Source organism: Adiantum capillus-veneris, chromosome 10 (genome assembly GCF_014529385.1).
Source record: "Adiantum capillus-veneris isolate H3 chromosome 10, ASM1452938v2, whole genome shotgun sequence".
In the NCBI taxonomy this organism is placed as follows: domain Eukaryota; kingdom Viridiplantae; phylum Streptophyta; class Polypodiopsida; order Polypodiales; family Pteridaceae; genus Adiantum; species Adiantum capillus-veneris.
This window is the reverse complement of record NC_140940.1, coordinates 94,363,338-94,379,530: the sequence shown is the minus strand read 5'-3', so window position 1 is coordinate 94,379,530 and position 16,193 is coordinate 94,363,338. Positions and strand designations below refer to the sequence as shown.

The 16,193-nt window shown below is 40.1% G+C and overlaps 3 non-coding genes and 1 pseudogene across 3 annotated transcripts; 3 read left to right on the top strand and 1 right to left on the bottom strand.

The window, feature by feature from the left end:
* Nucleotides 1-1,606: 1,606 nt before the first annotated feature.
* Nucleotides 1,607-1,680, bottom strand: TRNAW-CCA (transfer RNA tryptophan (anticodon CCA)). The gene has a single exon. It is a non-coding gene; the product is annotated as a tRNA-Trp (tRNA).
* A 2,029-nt stretch (nucleotides 1,681-3,709) lies between these two features.
* On the top strand, nucleotides 3,710-5,646 carry LOC147449275 (uncharacterized; annotated as a pseudogene).
* A 16-nt stretch (nucleotides 5,647-5,662) lies between these two features.
* Nucleotides 5,663-5,736, top strand: TRNAD-GUC (transfer RNA aspartic acid (anticodon GUC)). The gene has a single exon. It is a non-coding gene; the product is annotated as a tRNA-Asp (tRNA).
* A 9,735-nt stretch (nucleotides 5,737-15,471) lies between these two features.
* On the top strand, nucleotides 15,472-15,544 carry TRNAK-UUU (transfer RNA lysine (anticodon UUU)). Its single transcript has one exon. It is a non-coding gene; the product is annotated as a tRNA-Lys (tRNA).
* The last annotated feature ends 649 nt before the right edge of the window (nucleotides 15,545-16,193 follow it).

The window sequence follows — 16,193 nt, the reverse complement described above, 5'->3', positions numbered from 1 at the left end:
CAACCTATGTAAGATTCAGCTTGCCAAGTTTAAGTTTAAGTTCTTTGAGCTAACCTCGTTCCCTTATTAAGCTACTGCAAGGCAGCTAATAAAGCAGCAAATTGCTAATCTATCAATCAATACATGGAAAGTGGCAGCTTGGACAGTCAGCTTCATGGCAGCAACATAAAATGGGATGGTCACGATGGGCAGCCTGTAGCCGCAATGGGGCTTAGTTGGGAGAGTTAGAAGCGGATAGCTTTCGGTATAGCGTTTCGCTATTCTTGCATAAGTGTTGTTTTCTCTACATCCTTCATTAGGGTTTTTTGCTCATTAGGCGAATGTGCTTCTAGACAACGCGCTGAGCTAGAGGCATACGTTTCTGACTTCGAGATGGCATGATTCACTTTTTTTGCCAAGCTTTTCACGCTACAGGGGCTGGGCCCCAGACCAGTAGATCTGGGCCAAGACAGGATTTTTGGGGGAGAAGGCACTTAAAAAAATCCAATACATACAAGAACTTTAAAAAAGACCGAGGATATAATATCTTTAAGCCAATCTGCCAAAGTGGGAGGGTCCCTTCCCAGTCAGGCACTGAATCACTTGAACCTGAGCTACTGCCCGGAGCAGGTTCTTGTGGAACTCCCTTCGAATTGTTAGTAAAGACTAGGGAATTAGAGGACTCTGCCTGTGGCCTTTCCGTAGGCATCGGCGGAGTTTTTGAGCGTTCTGCACGCGAAGCAAATAAACATGAGAATAAGGAAAAAAGCTAATCCATTAGAAAAAGGTTTCTATTTGATTTGTTTTACCGATATTTATGGCATTTCAATTTAATTTTCATTGCCTCAGGCAGGATAGCGAATAATCTTACTTTACTAGCGGCCTTTAACTTGCTTGATAAACCAACGGAGCTTTAGATGTCAGCGTCCCAAGCAAGGACTACAACGAGCCATGCCCGTGTCATTAACGGCCAGACTCCTATACATAGTGACTCTACACCGTTTAAGGTATAAAGTTAACTGTAGATAGCCCGACTTACAGCTTATAACATAAAACTTCCTAAATGCCAGCCAAAAACGAATAGGCAAAGCACTGTCAGACTATTTGAATTGCTTTAATATGCTAAAATAAAGCAGAAAATAAGGAAAAAAAAAGTAAATAGGGACGAAAAAGTTTTACACACAGCGCTTACTAATCCATCGCACCTACTAACGATTAATTATTAGTTAATGCGTTTACTTTGGTAAGTATTTGTATTAAACATTCACAAATTAAAATGGTTGAAGCATTACTATCTAGAATCGTGTTAGGCTTAATTCCGATAACCCTAGCTAGATTTTTTGTAACTGCATACTTGTAATACCGACAGAGTAACCAATTAAATATTCGATGAAATTTAGTTAAGAATCGTCCTACCTAAGATAAGATTTTGATATTGGGAAGGGGGAAGGATTTAAAAGATATCTGTCGAATCCTCCCCCTACCTCCTCGCCTCTTCTCTGTCCAAAAAAGTATTTCAGGAAACAAATAGCAGATGTGCCGCTTTTCTAACGACGAAAATTAATTCTATTCCTATTTCAATTTTAATGTGTACCGCTTAAGCAATCCTTGGGTAGGTAAGAAAAAACACGCCCTGTAGGATTCGAACCTACGACATCGGGTTTTGGAGACCCACGTTCTACCAAACTAAACTAAAGGCGCCCCCTCCTAACCTAAAAGGAGTCACTTCAATCTCCGAAGTAAAAGTTACAGCCAAGGAAGTAGCGACAATATATTTGTATTCGTTGCAGTTTTTTTTACAACCCATTTGATCAATGGGGAATAAAGGTCTGTGGCAAAATCCAGCCATAGCATCAAAGTATAATTAATAAAATATTCCTCAGTTGGGCTCATGATCCGAAGCGGCTCACTGACACTAAGATTGCTGTGTTTACTAGCGCCCCCTAGATCAGATCTAGAGGAGTGATTTCTGTCTCCTGTCGTACTCTGCGGTTGTCCTTTGAATTTCACTGTCTTTGCACGTAACTGCCCCTGCTCTTCCACTGAATTGCCTTTTTGTGTCAATTGTATAAACCCATATTTACGCCTAACTTGATCAGAATACAAGTCAAACATAAACTTTTCCGACCGTTTCAAGTGAATAACCCGTTCATTCAACAGATTCACTTGTTCCCTTAAATGAGCGCTTTCGTTCTTCAATCCTTAGTCGAAATGATGGCAAAGAAATTATAAAAAATGCCACTGTTAGTGGTAGTAACTATGAAGGGCAAGGTAATAATGCCACTGCCACTATTAGTGGTTAGGACTACAAAGCGAGGTTACCGGCAAGGACTGCGAACACTACCTTATGAAACCTTCCCTAACCATCTTACGGACCTACCCTCTGGAAAGGGAGTAGCCGGCGATCAGTTCAAGCCTACACGAGTGTAGGTTGCCTTGTTTCCTTCCCTCGATGTCGCTTTCTGTTCCGCAAAAAAAAACAAACTAAATAGAATGCAAGAATTCGATCTCCATGTTGCACCAAGTTACTCACGGCCCAGACCCCTACCGTTGAATGAAGCGACAAACAACTCGTTCAATCGTCGGCGCCGGGTTCCGGTTCTCTAACCAAACTAAAGGTAGTTTGCGTGCGTGGTAATGGATGGCAAAACTTATTCTCTCTCAACAAGAATCTCTTGTGCTTCGGTCTTGGATTTGAATATAGCAAGTTAACGTTAACTAACGGTCTTTGATAGCTTAGCGAGTGTGTTTTTGGCCTGCAAACTACCTATAGGTTAGATAATTTCTTTTGAAAGATGGATAAAGTAGTTCCAGTTTTGCCCTGAGCATTCCACGATAAATGATATGGTAGCTCCGCTTCCGCAGAGTGGGTTCGATGATTCATCATCAGATTGAAAAATCGACAATCAACGTTAAGAGGTCAAGTATCCCACCTGGCCAGTTATGACCAAAGGCGTTGAACCTTCCAATAACATACAATGGCAACAGATAAGTAGCGAATAGGATCAAAGAACCGCATCTGCCTTGCAAAACAAATAAAACCAAAATGTGGCCTTGAATTGACGAGCATAAATGCATGCCAAAAAGAGTCTTTTGAGCCTTTTAGTTGCCCTTACTGTGGCAGCCACGGGCTTTAGCAAGGGATAGCAACAAAAGGGGTACAAACAAAAGTGACGAAAGTAAGAGTGCAAGTAAAGTCCCTATCCCTATGGTTAGTTCTATTCTGAAAAAACTACGACTCGGAAAAAAAGGAGATAGCTAATCCACAACCTTAGCTGATTTAGCCTCAAGTAACTTTAGTTAACGAATTAGTAACTGAAGTAACCACCAACCCTATCAGTCGAATGGGATGATTGCAGGATTGCTGATATTTATTGCAGTCTGTGCTATCGCAAATGATACAATCTATCGGCTTTACAGTGTGATAGACGAAGCCGTTAAGTCCACTGTGTTTTCGATCTCAATAGCCTCGACTTGCCAGATCTAGCCGATGCGGCGACGTCAACCTGGTGGTCCTAAGCTGATGGGCGATCCTAACGGTTCCCTTTTCCATTCCCTTTCACGCAAGCACGGTTGTAATTTATGTGTTTTTTTAATTTCTTTTTCTATCTTGATTTTTCTCTTTTCTTATCATATTTTCTTTCATTTTATTTATTAAAATTTAAATTATCATGCCGAAGCAAATGGGACAGGAAGTCGATCTAGGAAAGTTCAACCTCCCGATGATGATGAAAGTGACACTATTTTCGATGAAAATGACACTACTTTTGTTTTGGATCCCTTTCATTTTCATTTTCATGTTTTCATCTTTTTACAAGCTCCCATGGATATTAAGATAAGAACAGACCTTATAACGAAAAACAAAACAAAAATAAAAGAAAGCAAAACGAGCTTTGGTTAATCATTCCCCAGTGTGATCTGTTAGTCCCAAGCAATATCCGCGGAATGACCCGCACTACTAATGACGCGAACTCTAACCAGAAACAGACAAAAAAACAGAGATCGTTAGTTGCCACGTCAATAGCTGGGATGTTCAGCCAACTCTCAGGCCTTGATTTAATAGAAAGGTAGCTACCCTCGAAGCCACAAAAGCAAAAGGCCTAGAGCACACATAGGATGAACAATGAATGAGTGTAAGCCTCGTTGCCCGACAATCGACGGTGCTGACTGCACCGAGGGACTCATTATCGTAATAGCGGAAAAAGTAAGGCAGTGACAACTTGGGGATTGTCATTGAGCGTCCCTAGACGCCCAAGAAAAGTAAGTTATTGATGGCTCTTTCATTCTAGGTCTAGGACGAACCATTTACGCTTGCGGCATCTTCTACGAAGTGTAGCTCACGTCTAAGCATCCGGTTAGGGAACGGGGCAACGCCCATGAAGCTCCAGAAACGGAAGGCCTGCCTGGCTGTATGCTCTTAGAAAGAGGATTCTCCACCAAGCTCCAGGGCTAACATGGAGACCCATTGACTTTATTGATTATTAATTGTAAATAACAGCAAATCATATGTAAGGTAAAGGTATTTAAACTCGTGTTAAATCACTGTCTTAACTGTCTTTGTTTACAATTATAAGTAAAATCGTACTATAGTTTAAAACGCCCGCCTTTCGCCATAGCTTAAAGAGAAGACGCTAACATGACGGGAAGAGCCGTATGAGATCATCAGTCTCATGTACGGTTCAGGAGCCAAGCTTATGCAGCAATGTCAGAGCTTAGGTTAACTACATAATTCCAGTTCCACTTTACTACGTGAAGGCGCTCTATAATATTTAGTAAAGCTATTGCGATATGGAAATAAAAGGCATGATAGGGACAAGGGTTTAATCAAACTGTTACGCTCATCAAATATGATCTTGGTGAATACAGGACTGAAAACTCCTGTAATCCTTTTAAAACATGAAGTGACAGCAGAGGTGTCAATTACTGAATAAGCAAGGTATAATTTTGTTGGAATCGAAGATTCGAATCTAGAAAAAGTAGAAGTAAAGGAGCTTCATTTTTATGAACCAAGACTTCTTTTGCCAAAGCCGCGTAAACCGGGAATTATTTTGTCAAAACCATTGAACAAGAAAATAGTTTGGATTGAACCAACTAAGATTTGGCGTGACTGTAACAAGGTCAAAGGGTTGATTTTCAATTTAATTAAGGGTGGGTATGCTGTAGTTATCGCAGGGCTCGTAGCTTTCCTTTTCAGAAGTCCCTCTTACAAACGCAACCGCAAGAAGAATAAAAAAAAGTTTCACCTCTCAAAAAAAAATCAATTTTCTAGAGGTAGATTCCATGAAAACAAAAGCAAAAGCATAAAATCCAGGAACAAGGATCTAAAGTTTCGCAAAAACAGAAATAAGACATCCCGCAGGAGTAGGACATCCAAAATTCCAAACACGAATATAATAAGACGTAATACTGTGGTAAAAAATATTCGTGCTACGCTAGTTTTAAAAGGGAAAAAGCACCAAAAAAGCCGCCAGCAGGCATTTAGGCGCCGTCGCGTTTATTTACATAAGTATGTATGGAGCTTTTATGGAGTGGCTTCAAAAAAGATGCATGCAGAGTAAAATAGAATGACTAGGGCTATATTGGACAACACAGCACATATTACTTCGTAAATTGCACGTAACATCTTCAAAGAACAAATAACAGGGATGGGGGCTTAATGAATCCTCCACCTCCGGCCAGGGCAGGGGAAATAGCTTAGTCGGTTAGAGTGCTGGTCTGTCACGCCAGAAGCCGCGGGTTCGAATCCCGTTTTCCCCGTTAGCATTATGCTAGTTAGGTTTGTTTTAAAAGTCAGAGTTGATGATATCGATGGAAAGGAAGCCTGACTACCTTTGCCCTTCGAGTAGAGCATGTAGCGAAAAAACCTTGTCAGTCTCTACCTGTTTCGTTTGACCAGGCAAAGCAGTCAAGTGTTGCACCCGGCAATGATGATAGTCTAGTAGCCGAAAATACAGCTAGCCCACGTTTTAACTCAAGCAGCATAGGACACGTAAACTCCCATGCGTGTAAATCAGCGAGGACCACTAAATGTTCCTGCAAGTTGTAGTCAATACCTAGTATGTAAGCCGTTACCTCAAACTTGGAGGTTAATTAAATAAAGGCAAAGTTGGGTTTTTTCGGTGTAGTTGTGAAATAGTCGACAGCTATAACGTTGCTATACAAAACTGTATGTAAGATTCCCACTTCATACAAGTGAACTCTTCGTCATTTAATTATTGTTGAGAAGATAACTATTCTCAGTCATAACATAGAGTACAAAAAAAAAGAAAAGTGCGGGGAAAATAAAAAGACATCATGGACACCTTAGGCATTACTTCACTATTGCCCTTTTCTTCAGCTAAACGGGCATATCCCTAATTGCAGATGTTTCCGATAGTCGTCTTATTTCTATGTTTGATAATATCAAAAAGGGAAAATCCCAATAAAAAACGGATTTTGTTCCAAGAAAGTAAAGGCTTAGACAAAGAAGCATTCGGGGGCAAAGAAGCTGGGGATATATTTAACCTTGAAGTATCTTCTAAAACCGTACTGTTAGAAGACAAAGAAGGTAAGGATGAAAAATGCTTATTTATTGTTAATAAAGAAAAATGCTTATTTATTGTTAATAAAGAAGCTAAGGACTTATCTTTCGATTGATCCTCAGCATGTTTTTGTTTTTGTTTGTTTAAAGGTGATAATCATCTTGTATTCATAACATTTACAGTGGCGTGGTTGTTTGTTTCCACAAGCCCGCCTAAGGGGCTGCGTTAGCATGCCAGGAAGGGACTCAAAGAACAAAAAACCACGTAACGAAAAGAAGCAGTAAACAGCCAAAGCTAGCAACACCGAGATAACAATGAACAACAAGCAGGTTACTCTAAATGCTTGCTTGTACAGGTAATCTATACCAGTATGGTTTATCCACCATCTGCAACGCGTCGATAAGTCTGCGAGAAGCTAGGGCCGAGAAGTAGTTCCAAACCCCGATAAGCAGTTAGTTACGATTATGTTTCGTCGTCGCACTAATTGAATTGTTCCTGGTTACGCATGGATTATTATACAAGAATCTTATTTAAATTCGTATTGATGATAAAAAAAATGTTGTTTTTGCTTTCGCTTTTCGGGCCTGGGGGTAGAGGTCCCTGTTAAACGTGCTACCCAAGTCAACCCAACCACTTGTGGTTCCGGTTCTCTAACCAAACTAAAGGTAGTTTGCGTGGCCTGGGCAATGAACCCCAAGGTGCCTAAACGGCAACTATGAGTTGATAGGTCGATTTAGCAAAGTGTAGAACCGTAAAGGCTGTTTATTTCCTTTACTCAAACTCGGTCCCTACGGCTAGATTGCGATTAAGCTTTTTTTTAGCTCTTAAAAAGTGAAATAGTAATGGGGCAAAGAGCGGGGATAGGCACAAAACATAAAGCAAGAGGCTCATCTATTACAAACATGCCGGCATGGGTATTGCACACGGCAGCCATTGCGCTTTTATTATATAAAAAGGGTAGCGAATGGTGGGTTCAAATTGTAGCCACATGCTTTGACATATACAAGCTGGTACTTGTTACATCAGCAGAGCAGTTGTTGACTAATGATCCATAATCCTTCCTGTGCTAGGGTCGGGTCTTTCGGTCGCTAATCTGTGCAGTGCAGGAGACCAGACATATGCAACAGTCTTCGACTAGCACGGTTCGGTTATAAAGATCGATGTGTCCGCAGCAATGTTTACTACGTTAATGCCGGGCCCAGGTAAACAGAAGAGATCTCCCGGTCTATAAGCCCAGCCCAGTGATAAAGTATAGTTATCCTTACATAACCCTGAGATTCTACAGAACCATGTCTAAGTACAGATAGTACAAAATATAACTTGCTTGCTCTATTTTTAGTATTGAGGATAGCCCTGTACGACAATCTATAGTGCAGACCATAGCAATTCTGCAAGCGGAAAAAGGGACTCGAACCCTCAACTCCAGCCTTGGCAAGGCTATACTCTACCATTAAGCTATTTTCGCCATGTAACCTTTATCTAGTAAGTGCCAGTAAATGTTGTGCTAGGGGCTTTAGCCACTCAACCGAAGGGAAGAGGGATAATGGTTGTTCATTCTTGTAGCAGGCGCTGGCTATGAATTAAAGAAGCAAAGCACGCATAGTAGACGACGCAAACCCTCAGCAATCGAAAGGATAAGGGCTTAATCAAGCAAGATCCCGACAAGAAAAGCAAAATAAACAAGCGATTGAAAAAAGAAAAAGAGAGTCCTGGCTCTCAAAGAAGCGAATCCGACCCCCTATAGCCTGAAACGGCACCTTATCAATCAACGATAGCATGAGCGAGGCGTTAAGTGATGATTCTCGGAAAAGAAAATTCAATGCCAATGCAATAAAAATAACCGTTACTACGAAATAGCTCAGAAAAGACAATATTCAAATGGGACCTTAACAGTGAAGAAGCCATGTGACTCGCACGCTCAGGGAGCACTTATTCAGCCAAACTATTCACATAAGTCGGATAGCGCAAATAGGATCCATTTTTATAAAATCCAAAGTCACCTAGGTTGTACATCAATACGCCTGTCCCCTATCGCTAAGCGTAGGTAACGTTGGATTAGGAACCAAGGGGATTCGAGTGATTCGAGACACCTTCAATAGCCTTCTCAATCCTACCTTTAGACATTACTGTACAATTGATCCTCGCGTTCTATGAATTTTCTCTTTAATAGAAACAGCAGAAAAGATGTAAAAAATGTTGATTAATTCGACTTTTGCTTTTGCTATTGCTAGATGCAACGAAGAAAAGGCTGCTTTAGCAAAAGCAAGATTGAAACGTTACTGAGTGCAATAACTTAGTAAAAGACAAGGTAGCTAACATTATAAGACTAACTACTAGGTACAACGCTCTAAAGCCAGGGCAACAAAACTTAAAATCTGCTATTAGCGTTTGCAATTACGGGAAGGAGTTTCTTTCAGTCCACCTTTGCAGCCTACGGGGCCTTGTAATAGGGATGCCAACTTGCCACAAGACAGAGAAGCCAGGTAAACGTTACAATAGGAATGACGGCAAAAAAGCATGTCTTTGGGAAATCTTTTCCCATTCTATCACAGGATATGATAAAATGCTATCCCGCGAATCCCTGCATTTCATACGATTCGAGATGCAGAAGAGCGCCACACAGAAGCGACTGAAAAACAACCTTCGAAGGGCAATTGCAACAAGCGGAAATGAAAGCTTAGAGATTCGCATTATTGGACTTACGCAGATGGATAGGGAACGACGAGATCTCGTCGATGCAACTGACAACGACTGCACGGAAACGAAACTTGAAGAAAGTAAAAATTATGCAATTCGTTTCGAGAAGCAACGAGCAATTAAGCAGGTTTGACAGTTTCTCGACTAGCATCCGAAATTTCAAAAAAACGGTCGTCTAACGCTGCGAATGATTAATTACTATATCGGCTTGCAACGAGCTATGGCTAACAAATCCACGTAATCGCGACGCCCCCATTTCATCATGAAGAAGGTTTCATTTTTACCTCTCCTTTTCGCCAGGTAATAAACATTCAACCTGACGTAGCATCATTTGCAAATCAAAGGGCAGAAAGAAAAGTTGTTAACATCGTTTAAGTGGGAGACAAAATCACCCGTATTCACGGACTTAATAAAGTAATGGCTGGCGAATTGGTGGAATCCGAAGATGGTACAGTTGGCATTGCTTCGAATTCAGAATCTGATAATGTTGAGGCTGTGTTGACGGGTGATGGTCTAACTATATAAAAAGGGGGCTCCGTACAGGCAACGGGTAAGATTGCTTAAATACCAGTCAATGACTCGTTTCTAGGCCGCTAAGTAAATGCGTTGGCGCGACGGAAAAGGTCAAATCCCAGCTTCCGAGTTCAGATCGAGAGAATCTCCCGCGACGAGCAACGCTTTTGCAAACATTCTCGTAGAATAATGAATTTTCTTCAGGTGAAAGGCTGCATTCCATTCGTAGCGGGCTCGAGCGCATCGGATTCTGTGCGACCCTTGTTTGTTTGTAACAGATGTGCCTATCCTATCCTTGCCCTCGCATAAGAGGACTTAAACCCCTTGTAGCCCTGTGATATATGCGACTAGACCGTTTTCAAATCGATGCAGAGAAAACCGGGAAAAGGTATCGAATGACAAATTGTAGTTTAGTTATCTTCGCGGAGCGGAGGGGTTCCTGTGTTTTGTTTGCCGGTCGGGGATGCCTTGTGTAATGTCGTAACGTAACTAAACGTCGCCTGAGCCAAGGGAAGGGAGTTAGCTCGCTCCCTTCACGAAAAAAGGAATCGGATAAGTGTTGGAAGGGCTGAGAGGGCAGCACGAAATAACATCGGGATTCCAGAAGTATGTACTTAAGATAGATCTAAAACAATACCCAAATCCCACCATAAGTAGCAAACCCCATTATTCATATAATGAGACAAAGCTAGGAAAAGAAAATTTACTAAGCCCAAAACGAACCAATAGAAAGAGTTTACAACAAAGAAAACGTATTAATAACAATTATCGAAAGTAAGGCTAAGATAACCAACCTTCAAAAGGAAAATACCAACAAGCAACACAGTGGCTAGGAAAGCTCCAGAGATTCTATAAAAAATAGGAAGGGTCGAAGTAAGCTACGGCTTATAAATAGTAAGATGAAGCGGTAACGGTCAATCAATTTACATTCTGTTGACTTTATTTGATTCGAGAGGCAAGAATGCCTTAGCATGCATCCAAAGGACTTGCGTTGGCTCCGCTTTGCTAACACCAACACAAGGTTTGTTCTTGATATTTATGGCTTTGCTTATTAAATAAATAAAAAAACAAAAACAAAAAAAAATTAAAAACACCATGTTTAACTTAAACACAAACACAAGTAGAAGTGGAGCCTAATGTAGCGAAAGACAGAGATATGGGACATTCTGGGGGTTCGTATCCACTAAAGCAGCCTATCTATGCCGCTGTATTCATAGATTTGTCAATGCTGCAACTATAGAAACTTTCATGAATATTAATACCCAATGCAAAACAAAAAACACAACTTAGGTTTCTTTTCAGTGTTAGTGTAAGAAGTAAACTTTGTGTTTAAGGTCGCAAAGCCAAATAGTAAAGTAGACCCTGTGGTTAAGGTTTACAACGCGTTGTAAACGAGTTGGGGAAGGGCAAGGCCCATACCTTGTCATGAACCTCCCCACCAATAGATAGAGACAAATAGAAATAACCAAACCACGTCCACAAAATACCAGTACCGAGCAGCTGCTTCGAAGCCAAAGTGATGTAAAGGACTGAAATGGCCCATATATTAACGAATACCGCGTATCATCAAGAGAATAGTTCCTATAATGACATAGAACCCATAAAACCCAGTAGCTAAAAAAGAAGTAAACCCATAAATACCGTCAGAGATGATAAAAAGTGCTTCATAATATTCCATTCCTTAAAACCCAGTGAAAACTAAAGCCAGCCAAACGATAGCTACTAAAGCATGAACTGCTTATTATTTTAAACCTGCGAGTATGGCATAATGAGCCCAAGTCACAGCAGCTCCAGAGAGAAGGAGAATAAGGGTATTTAGAAAAGGGATTCCCTAAGGATTTAAAACTTCAATTCCTTTAGGGGGCCAAATAGCTCCAATCTCTACTGCAGGTGCCGAAGAGGAATGAAAAAAGGCCCAAAAAAAGGCTAAAGAAAACATAACCTCCGAGACGATAAACAAAAGAAAACCGTAACGAAGCCCTAATTATACCACTTTAGTGTAATGTCCTTCGTAAGTAGATTCACATGTAACATCACGCCACCATACGAACATAGTATATAAGATTAATCCTAAGCCCAAGGCAAAAAGTGCTCTATCTCCTGTAAATGAATGCATACACATAACAGCACCAATAGTGCTTGCTAGGGCTCCAAGTGACCCTAAGAAAGGCCATGGACTTGGATCCACTAAATGATAGGGATGCTCTTAAGCAGAGGAAGTGATCCCGGCTTCCAATCCTTTTCTTTTGACTATATCATAAAGAGCGTTTTGTTTTTACCATCTTTACACTAAAAAGTTTATACGTTTTCTGTAAATGACTGCTAGAATGATCAAGGCCAAGGCGATCATGTAAATTACAGTAAAGTTTAAGAATTCGAAAGGTGAAGCAAGGTTGACTATCTCTGCTGTCTCTGCAGCCTGCGGCGGCACCGCGGATGTACTTGACGGCGCCGTCTCTTTAACCCAGTGTGATAAAGTAAGTTCGGTTTCAAATGGGCGAATTTCTGCTGGCGGTAGGTTAATGGGGGGAACCTCATTAATTGGGCCAGGGGTTGGAGCCTGCGGGGAGTTTGTTGGGGGCTTTTTAAAATTAAAACAACAACCTAAATTCATTGTTACTTTAAAACTTTGTTTTGCGGTTATTAATACTAATATTCATGGCTGTTCTTTGTGTTTTATGATTAAACAACGGCGAAAACAAAAATGCCAACACCCTCCGTCAACACTACTCCTGTACTTCCGTCTACACTTTCCGTAGAGTTCTATGGGTCGATAGGACCCTACGTAAACCACCGCGAAATCATATATTATAATGCAAAAAAAAGAGGGAAAACAAAAAAAAACAAATAAAATCACTATCACTAAAAAGTGAAAGAAAGCTAGGATGGTGAAAACCAGTGAAAGGGCATGAAAGGTAATTGAGCTCTCCGGTGCTATCGCTTCTGCGGCTGTCTTACGAACCAATCGGATAGATTGGTTATCCACCTCAACTCAAAAAACCCGTACATCTTAAATATGCCAATTATGCTACTTTTTTGTGAGTTAGGATAAGGTTAAATCTTTAACCGTTCCATTCCAAGGATTAGTTAAAACGTTGATTTTGCTTACCTTTTCTTACAAGCGTCATTTTGTAATTAATAATAATTATTAAAAAACAAAAAAAAAGACCGGTTCGTAAAAAAGAGCCATCTTTACACCTTCCAGTTTGTATGTCTAAAGGAAATGACTGTGAAAATGACAATAACCAAAACTATTATCACAACAGAAATGTAAGTAAACAATAATTCAAAGAAAAAAAAGAATGGGAGGGAAGCAATTTGAAATCCTCCATTACCTGCGACAGCAACGGGGACGGGTTGATCGGCAACAATCTTGCTTGCGACCTGTAAATTAGCGTTATAACAACGATAACAGCAACGGCCTATTATGGCTTCGACTCTTTTTATTGTCATTTTTCTTCTTAAGGCTTTGAGCATGGTTGTTTGGCTTAGTTTTTGTATGTTTTGTTTTGTTTATTACAAACATGGGTTACATAGAATAGAATGCAGGGTAGTTTGGGAACCACATCTATAGTATAAAAAACTTATCTTTTGTCTTGACCCAGATCTACTGGTCTGGGGCTAAGGCCCTAAATTGGTTAAGAAACTCTACCAAATGTTTTGGTTATCCAACGACACCCAACGTAAATGGTAGGGTAGGTAGGCTTTTGTTGTCTTTGCCTACAGCTTGCTTTTTTTGCTAGCTAACCGCTTTACTTAGGCATGAGCTTTTTTGCGTGCTAGCATAACTATGCTATAGAAACACCCTTATAAAAATGCGCTAAAAAAAAGGAAAAACTTCATTTGTAAGAGACAAGACGCGTCATCTCCTGGGTAGGTAAGATAACAGCCTTTTTAGTTAGGTGCTGCGTTAGCTCTTGCCTAAAAGATCTTAAAAAGGTGCTTATTCTACCATGTCTCAGTTGGTTGGGATATATGGTTTCAGCTCTGGGCATTAGTGCTTATTGATCTATCCTATTCCACCTTATAACACACGCCTATTTTAAAGCTTTGTTGTTTGTTTTGTTTTTAAGTTTCTTTTTTTAATAAAATGTATTTTTAAACAATTATAAGGTTTAAAAACACTTAAATTGGGGTTAAAAGTATAGTTAGAGTAATACGTTTTAGTAAGATGCAAGGAATAGCTATGGTTAGAGTAATACGTTTTAGTAAGATGCAGGGAATAGCTATAGATTTGTGTTGGAGGGTAAATGGGCCGTAAATCAATACGATCGTAATAGTAATTGCAGCGTTTAAACTGCATAATATAAGAAGCTTTTGGGATAAAAGAAGAGTAAATCATGGTTAATAGTAATTATTTTATAAGTTTCCACTGTTTATTCTCTAGTAGAAAGAGCAACAAGCCATTTATTCTCTAGCTGAATGAGATATCTGGCAATTTATTCTCTAACCGAATGAGATATCTGGCAATTTATTCTCTAACCGAATGAGATATCAGGCAATAAAGTCTCTAGCCGAATGAGATATCAGGCAATAAAGTCTCTAGCCGAATGAGATACGACCATGTTTCACATTTAAATTAAGTAGCCGTAAAAAGTTAAATTAAGAGTGATGTGGTTGTCAAGCTAGAAAATCTCTAGCCGAATGAGATGTCATGCCACAGAAAGCCCAGGCAGAAAGGGTGAAGCCGTCAAAACATGAAAATGTTTTATTCCCATTAAGAGGAACATAAGTGCTATAGTGCTTTTAAACGAAGAACTTGAAGCAAAACTCCATTGCCTTGCGTCTTCTCGAGCCAAAAACAATCCAACCTCCTGATGTGATGAAACAGCTGCTTTTGCTTCTTTTTCAGGAATAGAAGAGAAAGAGAAGGAAAGAAAGGCAAAAAACAAAGGCAAGATGGTAGAGGAGATCCAGAATTGGCCTAAAGCCGAACCCCAGAGGGGAAGCAATACTGTCCGGTCCTTACAGACGGTGTTGGCATAGAGCAGTTAAGTTAAAGCTTTAGTTCCTAGGTGCATAAGTATATAAATAAACGTATGAGTTATTATACTTGCATAACCTCCGGGTCTGCAACAAATACTCCAATCATAATAGATATAATTTGGCTTATAGAGGGATAAGCTAGCATACGTTTCATGTTTGCTTATTTGAGTAACGGCAATTTTGTTTTTTAATATTATGTTAGAAGTGGCCAATAATCCTACTACCATATGCCACTTGTTAGGGAAATGTAGGAAAATTAAGCCAAAGAATCACTTAAGGAGCTGCTACTTTAGAAGTAACAAAAAAAAAAGCAACGACTGGTGTAGGAGAGTCAGAGTCGAAAAGGAGATTTTCGATCTTTCCGCTCATTTAGAACCGTGCATGAAATTAAAACTTTACACGGTGTTTTAGTTATTTTCTCCGGATGCAAGACTCGAACTTGCGACCCATGGATTAACAGTCCACTGCTCTACCGACTGAGCTAATCCGAAACAAGAATGGGGACCCCGCTACGTAGTTATTATAAAACATTACTAAGCCATTGTTGAAATTTTGGCTATTGTATTGGCAAAATTGTTGTTTCAGTATTAATGGTTGACATGAAGCAAATGAGGCTAAGGAATCTTGGCGATAGTTACCTAGATAACATTCATTTATGTATACTACTATAATGCCATCGTGATATGCTCAAGCCAGAGTTGTTCTTTTTTGTTTAATTACTACATAGAAATCTATTTCATTGCTAATTAATAGCAATAATAATGCAATAACATTTGGGTGCATAGCTCAGTTGGTAGAGCATTGGGCTTTTAATCTAATGGTCGCAGGTTCAAGTCCTGCTACACCCAGACTTGAGACTTATAGTAATGTAATGATTATGTTTGTTTGTGTGCAAAAAAGATCACTCCGCTTCGGCCTGGTTGTGTTAAAGGGGCCATCTATAGTGGCTAGGTTGTGCAGTTAAATTGCCCCTTGCATCCACTTGTAGCCTTAACATCATCCATTTGAAAGCGCGCTTGCTAAACTGCCGCCGACCGGAGGGGAAAGCTGGCTTGCTTGCTTTCCTTAGTGATAGATAGAGAAATCATTGGGCCTGACCTCGTAGTCGTAGTGCTATTGTTGGTTCCCCTTCTGCGCCATACCGAGCCAATCACAACGCGTTGTAATGGTATAGTGGAATAATCTTTAAAATGCAAGGCAAAATCATAAACTTTGAAAAACGACAGAAAAGAAGAAAAAACACCCAATCCTTGGGCTGTGCTTGAGGGTTCGAAAAGGAAGTATTTCCCTCTGGAACTGGCGTATCGTAAACTGGAGGGACTTTTTGTAAAGGGAACTGCACTAGTTTTTATGCCATCATACTTGTCTTTACCTGGTTCTTTAGATTTAAGCAAGTCACCTATTCTTAGTTGTGCGGGCATCCGGGTTTTTAATTGCAGTTTTATATGAAATTCACTTTTTATGCCCAAACTATACCATTCTTTCTCTAAGGCGTGA